We start from the raw sequence: 9,656 nt of genomic DNA, 5'->3' as shown, positions 1-9,656 counted from the left end.
GAACAGGGAACAGTGAGGGAACAGGGAACAGGGAACAGTGAGGGAACAGGGAACAGGGAACAGTGAGGGAACAGGGAACAGGGAGGGAACAGGGAACAGTGAGGGAACAGGGAACAGGAAGCAGTGAGGGAACAGGGAACAGTGAGGGAACAGGGAACAGTGAGGGAACAGGGAACAGGGAACAGGGAACAGGGAACAGTGAGGGAACAGGGAACAGGGAACAGTGAGGGAACAGGAAGCAGTGAGGGAACAGGCAGGAACCACTGCAGTGACCTGCACCCCTCCTGTTTCTCAGCTGTTGACCAACCTCCCAGCTCGGCTGCGGTGGAGTTTCCACCCGTCCCCTCACGATGACACGGAGCCACAGCTTTGATTCCACGGAGCTGAAGTTGCATCACTGGCTCATTAAGGCCGTGGACACAGACTCACACACATCACAACACTTTATAAGAGGTTGATGGGATTCAAGCCTTCACACAGCAGCGTATAAATATTTACCTGCAGCGCGTCTGACTCCATCTGTCCGGCGCCGCTCGGCCCTCGCCGGTTTCCCACCGGGAGCCGTGAAGACGGAGCGAGATCCGGGCTGACCGAGACTCTTATTAAAACAATGAAGCTCATAATTATCCTGGAATTCCAAAGCAGCGCTATAGTTGTAATGAGGCCACACAGGAGCCGGCTTATAAAGAATGAATGTAATAAATAAGCCATTAGATGGGCAGTAAAAAGAGGAGGACATAAAAGAAGAAGACAACAACGCTGAAACCAGTTCAGACTGGTCTCCAGTCTCTGGAGGAGCATTTGGACAAGTTTCTATTTTATAACAGTTTTTCTGTTGAGAGTCCAACGTGTCAAATGTGACTAATAATGTGAAAGACGCTGACATTGGACCTGGACCTGGACCTGGACCTGGACCTGGACCTGGACCTGGACCTGGACCTGGAGCATCCAACATGGAGTACACTCACATTGGACCTGGACCTGGACCTGGACTCTGAATTTACACAAAAGACTCTCAAACACAATAAAATAAAATGTTTGTAAGAAGTTAAAATGTTTTAAAAACTGTAAATCCAAATGTATTCGTTATTCTTTATTTTTCGTGGTCCTGAATTTGAGAATTCACAGACTCTGACTGCAAATAACGTCATCACCACAAGATGGCAGCGTTTGTATCAGAGATATTTTAGCTTCATTTCAAGATTCAAGATTCAAGATTCAAGATTTTTATTGTCAAATGCACAACAGTAGCATGAAGCAGTCACAGGCTCTCTTCTAACAATGCTCAAGTAACTACAACCCGGTGCCGGCCCGGATGCTGCGGTACCGTCGGCCAGACGGCAGCAGGAGAACAGTTTGGGTGAAAGGGGTCTTTAATGATCCGGCTGCTCTTCTTCCTGCACCGCTGGGTGTAGAGGTCCTCTATGGACGGTAGCTCCGTCCTGGTGATGTGCTGGGCAGACTGCACCACCCTCTGTAGAGCCTCACGGTTCAGGGCGGTGCAGCTGCCGTACCAGGCGGTGATGCAGCCAGTCAGGATGCTCTCTGTGGTGCACCTGTAGAAGTTGCAGAGAATCCTGGGTACGACGTCATCGATGCATTTGCTGATGTAGCAGGTGACCGTGTCCGTGTTGATGTCATCATCCTGGAGCACGCACCACTCCGTTGTGCTGAAGCAGTCCTGAATCTGATTCAGAGTCTGATTGGTAGGACCACCGCTGAATGGTCCGAGTCACCGGTCTGTCCCACTTGAGTTTCTGCCTATAGGAAGGCAGCAGCAGGACGGAAACGTGATCTGATTTGCCGAATGGGGGGCGGGGGAGGGCCTTATACGCACCCCGGAAGGGAGTGTAAACATGGTCCAGCCTGTTCGCTCCACTCGTCGGGAAGCAGATGTGCTGGAAGCCTCTCGGCAGGACTTTCCTCATCTTGGCGTTGTTCAAATCCCCGGCCACGATAAACGCAGCCTCGGGCCGTGATGTCTCCGTCCTGTCGATCCCCGCATGCAGCTCGTCCAGTGCAGGTTGGTGTCGGCGCTGGGCGGGATGTACACCGCTGAATGACCGATGTAAACTCCCTCGGGATGTGATAAGGTCGGCATCTGATCATGAGGCGCTCCAGGTCCGGAGTTCAGCCTGAAGAGATAATCCTCACATCAGAGCACCACAGATTATTCACCATGAAGCAGCCCCCCTCCCCCCCCCCTTGCTCTTACCTGAGTTTGTTGTCCGGTCCTGGCTGTGAATGGAGACCCCCTCTGGAACAATGGCTGAGTCCGGGATCGAGGGGTCGAGCCGAGTCTCCGTGAAAACCATCACGTTACAAAACTTGATGTCCCGTTGAAACGCCGTCCTGCTACGAAGTTCGTCCAGCTTGTTGTCCAGGGACTGGACATTAGCCAGAAGAATGCTTGGTAGAGGAGGCCGGTTCTCACGGTTCCTCAGCCGGACCAGGACGCCGGCTCGCGACCCTCGTTTCCTTCGTCCTCGCCTCCGTGTTCCAGGTACGGCAGGTAAACAGCGCCATGGGAAGTCTCCTTCGTTTGCTGTTGGTGAAAAAGTGTTTTTTACCGTCAACCCGATGGACAGAAGTTGTTCTCTATCATATATGATGATAGGGCTCGCTTTACCAGAGTGCATGATACAAAATAAGTAGAATAAAAAACAACAAGATAGAAAAATGAGAGAAAAGAGCAGAGCTGTGGGAGAGCGTGAGACACGGCAGCCTTCCTCAGCGCCATCGTCATTTCTAAAGGAAGTGGAATTGTGTCGTTGATCTTTACTTACAGGTTGAAAGTTTCAACAATCAAACAGATCATGTTTCCAACAGTATTTGGTTTATATATTCGTTAGAAACATTTTGTGATTATTAAGGCTGTGACGTAAACGTGACGTACACGTGACGTAAACGTGTCTTCTGCAGAACATCAGTTTTCTCCTCAGCTGAGTTGATCTCAAACAGATGAATTCTGATCAGATGATAAACTATTTCAAATATTTGTCTATGTCTCCGTCACTGAAAGACCCTGAAAATTATCCTTTCTTTAACGGCTGCTTTGAAGTACAAAGAATCATCATATCACTGGCGGTATTAAAGTTCCCCTGAAGGAACCCTCCAGTTTTATTAGTTTTACGGCCGCTGTCTTTTACACATTTGACCGTCTTCCTGCAGCAAGTGTAACACAAAGTTAACGGCTGACGGAGAGAAAGTCAAAGAGAAAACTTGGCTGATTATGGCTATAACTCCTGCAGATACTAATTACCAGTGGCTGTAAAATAAGTCAAACTGGTCATCCTAATGAGTCCACCAGAGACCGATCGCTGAGCTCCATTAAAAAGATCTATTTTCCTTCTCCTTTTTATTTGTGTTTTTTCACAGCTCCACTGTCGGCGTCTTCGGATCACGTGACCGAACAACTTCCTGCGTAAAGGTCGAGACGCCGCCTCCCCCGAACAAGAATTTGTGTAAAATGAAGTTTCACATAGACATTAAATATGTTAACATAATATCTTCTTCATCACCTGCTGCAGGAACCACAGACTGTGAATGAAGACAGACGCCATGACGGCTCCAAACACTGAAGCCGGAGCGACTGCCCCCTGGTGGCTGGTATAGGTCATAAACCTCCACTTCAGGTGAGCGGATGAAAATATAAAAGTTTCTTTTAGATAAATATCTAAGATAAGAAAGAAAGAAGAATATATTTCCGCCTGAGACAGAATCAAGTCAGACTTGTTGTCCTCTGATCGTCTGCAGCTTTTGACCCTGAACAGGAAACGGATCCAAGTCTCACCTGAGATCAGTTTTCACTTGAGCTCCACGATGAGAGCCACCTCACAGACGAGGATCTTTCACCAGCTTCACAGTAAAAGCACTGTCACGTCGCAGGAGCTTCAAACCACGGAGTCGTGACATTTACATCCCAATGTTTATTTTAGGAAATGCAGAAGTTCCACCAGCAGCTGAGCTGTAGAACCACAGCAGACACACGTGGGAACAACACAACGTCCAACATACGTGTCCATCGTCTCTGGGGAAGCCCTGTACACATGTAGGACATATGTTTAATATTCATCTAGGTGAGAGTGGAACTGCAGCCTTCAGCCCGGAGGAAGTTGGTCTGACATCGTGATGACGTCACTTTCATCAGTTGGTTATTCTTTGCTCAGCGACATGTTTGTCTTTATGTCGTTAACGTGTTAAACCTGAATTCAGAGCTGGATCTGTAATGTGATGCACTTCACTCTTTACACCACCACATTCATATTTTCATGTACTGTACGTGTAGATTCACTGAGATCACAGGACTTTCACTTTCACAGAGTTTTGTGTTTTCTTCGTTTAGCGAGACAGAGGTCTGCAACACACATCCTGCAGCTGGACTCGAACCAGGGTCGTTACCATCACACCCGTGGGTGGCACTTACAAGTGGAATCATTTTACGCTGTGGAATCATTTATTTTACTTGCGGAAAAACCAAGTGATTGAATTTACAGCTTCCTGGAGTTTCCCGGCTGCAGGTAGAGATTCACCCACTGGAACCGGTTCCTGTAACGGGGCCACAGCTGCTGGGAACCAGGCCGATGATGAACCTGGACGTCCGCAGCCGAACAGCTTCCATCTATACGAGTCTGCTCAGAGACAGTAAGCCCTCCATATGAGCCCGAGCAGCATGAACGTATTCAGCATTGTATGCTGATGAAAGGAGGATCATCAGGGAGCGAGCGGCTGTTATTTTGGCACGGCTCTGCTAATGTTGCTCGCAGCTCTATATATGCCATCCATCGCCGGAGCATCCAGGGACTCCCGGGGCTGCTAAACCCTGCAGGGTGGGTAGAATCTAATAAAACGCACTTGACGTTTTAATTGCATTTTCCTCATCAAGGAGTAATCTGCAAGATGGTTGTGGCATTTCTGTTGAGACCAATAAGGCTGATATTATGATCAGTCATTTCTTTGATAAACACGCCGACGCCGAGCTCTCGATTGTGTGAAGAATATTGAGCAGAATGAAGAAGCTCGCTCTCGCTTGCATCATTTCATTTGATGCATTCTTGAACTTCCTGTGTTTTTGGGGTAAATATTGTCTTATGCAATATTCTGTGTGTGTTTGCTTCCGACTGTCGGATGTAATTTGGTGCAACTGCTTTCTGTGTTTGAACACCAGTAAACCCAGTAAACAGTGTTTGGACTGCAGCGCGACCGGATGATAATGGGCCACATAATGGCTTTCAATTAGCACACGCATGAACTCTGCGTGTGGAAACCACTCCTCTGTGCGCTTGCGTTATTCCCTCTGCACCTCTGTGTGTGTCTGTGTGTGTCTGTGTGTGTGGCTCAGGGTGAAGTACTTGTTGTGTTTGTGTGCATCAATCTCCAACATGATCTGGTTCAGCATCAAATACTGAGCTGAGTTAAAGGCCTAATTCATTTGTTCAGTTTATTCTTATTACACTTTTTACACAAACGCTGAATGTTGACTTCACACTTTATTTATTATTGTGAACGGAACTCAAACACATCTGTTCCTCTAAATCACAGATTTAGAAGTTTTCCATTTAAAAAATCCTGTGAGAAGTTTCGTCCAGTTATTAAACAGATGTATTGCTAACGTGGCTAGTGTGGCTAACGTGGCTAGTGTGGCTAACGTGGCTAACGTGGCTAGTGTGGCTAACGTGGCTAGTGCGGCTAACGTGGCTAGCGTGGCTAGTGTGGCTAACGTGGCTAGTGTGGCTAACGTGGCTAACGTGGCTAGCGTGGCTAACGTGGCCTGTAGAACCTGCTTGTTTCACGTATGATTTGTGAAACTTTCTTCTTCTGCGTCTTCCTGCTGGACGCTGATCTGAGAGCAGCTGTTCATGTGAAAACCCCGTCGGCCTCATTGTTGATCAATTAAATCATTTTTCACGTCTGTTTCAATCTGTTTTCTGACTCGGACACAGATCTGTTCCCTTTGACGCCGCCGGTCCAAAGAAAACACGGCTGCTCGTCTGGTTCGGCCCCCCCCCCCCCACCCCCCGGCGGCTTTAAGTGCAGCAGAAAGACGGATAATTGGAAGAAGTGAACTATGGCTACAAACAATCTCCCTCTTCTCCCCCACATTCAAATCTACAGTTTGAATGGCAGAGGAGGAAAAAAAGATCTTTCAATTACGCCTGTTCTCTGCTGCTGCTGCATTTAAATTGGAAGTGATCTCAGAGGAAATAGTTATCATTTTAATGACGCTCTCCATTCATTAGAACTCTCCTCCTCCCTCCTGTGGTTTGGAAGCAGATTCATACAAAAGCTTTGCTTCAATTACCTCCGAGTTACCCCCCCCCCCCCACGTCCACATGCAGGGGCCCCGTCCCCGAGGTGTGGCCCTGAGATCCAGCCTCTGGCCCCCGCTGCTGTTAACCAGGAGAAACCTGAACCTGAACCCCCCCCCCAATCAGACAGACTGGGATCCGTCATGTGTCACCAGCAGAGTCCTGGTGTCTGTCATGAGCCGACACGGTGGTCGAGTGTAAAGAGGCGGCACGAGGCTGAGAGGTCACATGACTACACATCGTGTTGACGGTTGATTTAACCAACTTGACTTTCGACTGAGGAGTCGCCCCCTGCTGGCCATTACACAGAACACAGGTATTTCAACGTTGGCTTAGTTTTCTGGACCCGACCTGCAGGGACCAGACCTGCAGAGACCAGACCTGCAGGGACCAGACCTGCAGAGACCAGACCTGCAGGGACCAGACCTGCAGTACCCTACCAATACCACAAGGGAAAGTACTTAAAGTTACAACATGTCTCCTCACATCTTCACCACCAGGACCTCCTCAGATCATCTGCTCCTTCATCTCCATCAGACTTTATGAATAAAAACTTTAAACATGAAGTTACAAACTGGTTCTTCTCATGTAGTGAATCCTGTTGTCGTGTTGTTGTGTTGTTGTGTTCAGTTCCATCAGCATGTGTGTGTCCTGGGAGAGGATCCTCACATGGGACTGAGCTTCTTCACTGATCACTAAGTTTTTATTTGACTCGTGTTGAGTTAAGAACAGGAAGTTGATCCTTGTTAACATCTGTGAGACATTATTATTAAAATGGACTTGAAACTATGTAAAATAAAAATGATATAATACTTCATCAGCATATTATTGTTTTATATGAACTCAGCAAGTTTCGTCCCCTGAGTCTCATCATAGGGGGCGGGGTCTAACAGAGGTCACATGACTGATGAGAGACGACAGAAGAGAAAAAGTTCTGTGTCGTTTGTGTTTTGAGTTTTTCTCTTTTACTTTGTTTTGTCTTTACAGAATCTTCTTTCTCTCTTTCCCTCCTTCTCTCCTTCTTCTCTTCCCTCATTCCGATGTCTATTTATCTTTGTGCTTCCTCTCATTCCATCCTCATGCACTCTTTTCTTTCTTCCTGTGGTTGCCTGTCTTTGTCACATTTCCAGCTGTGAACATGTTGTCTTCTTGTGTTTCAGTGTTTTTCGGTTGTTGTTGTTTCCGGGGGGGGGGGGGGGGGGGGGGGCAGATTGCTGCAGGTTGCACAGCTCGCTGGCAGCTAAACGATGCAAGCAGACCCACGACTACAATTATGATGAAATCAAAGCAATTTGGTTTGTCTCTTTTTGTTCGGAGAGTCTCATTAATACGAGATAAACCGCAGACATCAAAGAGAATCTGCAACGACCAATGAAACGCTGACGTCTCCGTTCATTTGTTTCTCTAAATTTCGTCCAAAAAGAAACACTCCAGCTAATTGCCGATTTTGATCTGCGGCACATTAGCATGTCTGTGAAGCTTCGGTGTTTCTGCGAGTGGAGCAGCTTCCTCTCACCTGGGGGCCGACACTGTAACACCTTTTAAAATGGCAGAAACAACATTTGATTAGGGACTAATCACGATTTTCTCTGAACAACACTTTTAATATTTCAGGCTCTTTCTCCGGATGCAAATGAGCACGTTAGTCGCGCCGCACATTAAGAAGTCGGAGCACAGCCGAGTGTTTCCACTCTTTTCTCGTTGTGTAATTAGGGCCCAAATGTTAATGAATTATGCTAATTCCAACAATTAGCATATACTATTGGAGACAATCAACAATTAGCATATGCTGCGTTGAAGAACAATCAGGAGCTGCTGCGGTCCCACGATGCAGAGGAGCGGCGAGCAGGGTAATCTGATTACATGCAGAATCAGCATGCTAATTACTGCAGCCTCCTCCGCCTCACCCGCTCTGCTGCAGCTCCACGGGATGTGGGGGGGGGGGGGGGGGCACGCTCAACTCCCCCTTAACCTCCCGGGACACGGGGTGGGGGGGCTGCTCATCTGCTTTTATTTGACAGAGGTCACAGTGGTGACCTCATTGGAACCAGAGAAGTTCACAGCTCACTTGTGATTGTGTTTGTCCTGCAGCAGAATGGAAACATGTCTCTTTGTCTCATTCATGTGTCCTCAGGACGTTAAGACAGGACCCAGACCAACGGACCTGTATCTGCCCCGTCTGTGAAAGACAGGACCTTTACCACAGACGGGAAAATTGGACGACATGAGGGCTACTAAAAGTGAAGGCAAATCATCACAATCGCCCCCTGGTGGCTGGCTGCATTACAGGTCAGAAACCTCCTCCATGTTAGCAAGTGGGACATGGACCAAACTAAAACATCTAAGTAGAAGTTAAATGTTTCTGTCATTTCAGGTCATTCTTATCTCACTGATGTTTGTAGGTTGAGTGTGTGTATGGGTGTGACTTCAATCCATCCATCCATCAATCCATCAATCCATCCATCAATCAATCCATCAATCCATCAATCCATCAATCAATCCATCAATCCATCAATCAATCCATCCATCCATCAATCCATCAATCCATCCATCAATCAATCAATCAATCCATCAATCCATCAGTCCATCAATCAGATCGTCTTTGTGTGTCTACTGGTTCAGTTAACCCAGCTCATGTGTGTGATGTGTGTGTGTGTGTGTTGATGTGTGTGTATGATGTGTGTGTTCCTGTGACCATGTGACATGTTAGAACATCTTGATGGAGAAACAAACTGTTTAGTCTTCGACTTATTAGAGAAAACCTGGATCGGGTGCAGATGAACTGAAAGTTTCTTGTGATTAAAGAATAAAGAGCGTGGGGTCACATGAAGCTGATCTTAACACTGCTACAGACTTGAGTGAAAGCTGCGTCGGGGGGGGTCCCGTTCGCTGATCCCACAAATCGCTGCAGAAGAATTTGAATCATTTGGACGTCCACGTGTTTGCACCGTTTCCTCTGCAGGTTCCCAGGGTGCCCGGCTCAGGGCCTCGGGCCCCACGCAGCTCAGAGCCCGGCTCAGTTGGCTGCCGGCCGGCAGGAAGGGCGTGGAGCCAAGGCCCGGGTCCTGGATATCCATTTGGAACTCATTAAAGATCTCCAATGGACATGGGGCCCCGGTTCCCAGCTCCTCCGGGGACCTTGCACTGTCTGAGCTCATTTACAGAGTGTCCTCTCCGACTGACAGCCTCTAATTCCAGTTTGAATTTAGGTCAGATTGATCTGGGCCTCAGTCCAAAGCCCGGTCCCCGAGGATCCCAACAGCCAACAGCCAACGGCCAGGCAGAGAGACAGGAAGCATCTTACCCCCCCCCCCCCGCTCAGCGGCCCTCAGACAGGCTGCAGCTCTG

Source organism: Platichthys flesus, chromosome 8 (assembly GCF_949316205.1).
Source record: "Platichthys flesus chromosome 8, fPlaFle2.1, whole genome shotgun sequence".
NCBI lineage: Eukaryota > Metazoa > Chordata > Actinopteri > Pleuronectiformes > Pleuronectidae > Platichthys > Platichthys flesus.
The sequence above is the reverse complement of the archived record's forward strand: the minus strand, read 5'-3'. Positions refer to the sequence as shown.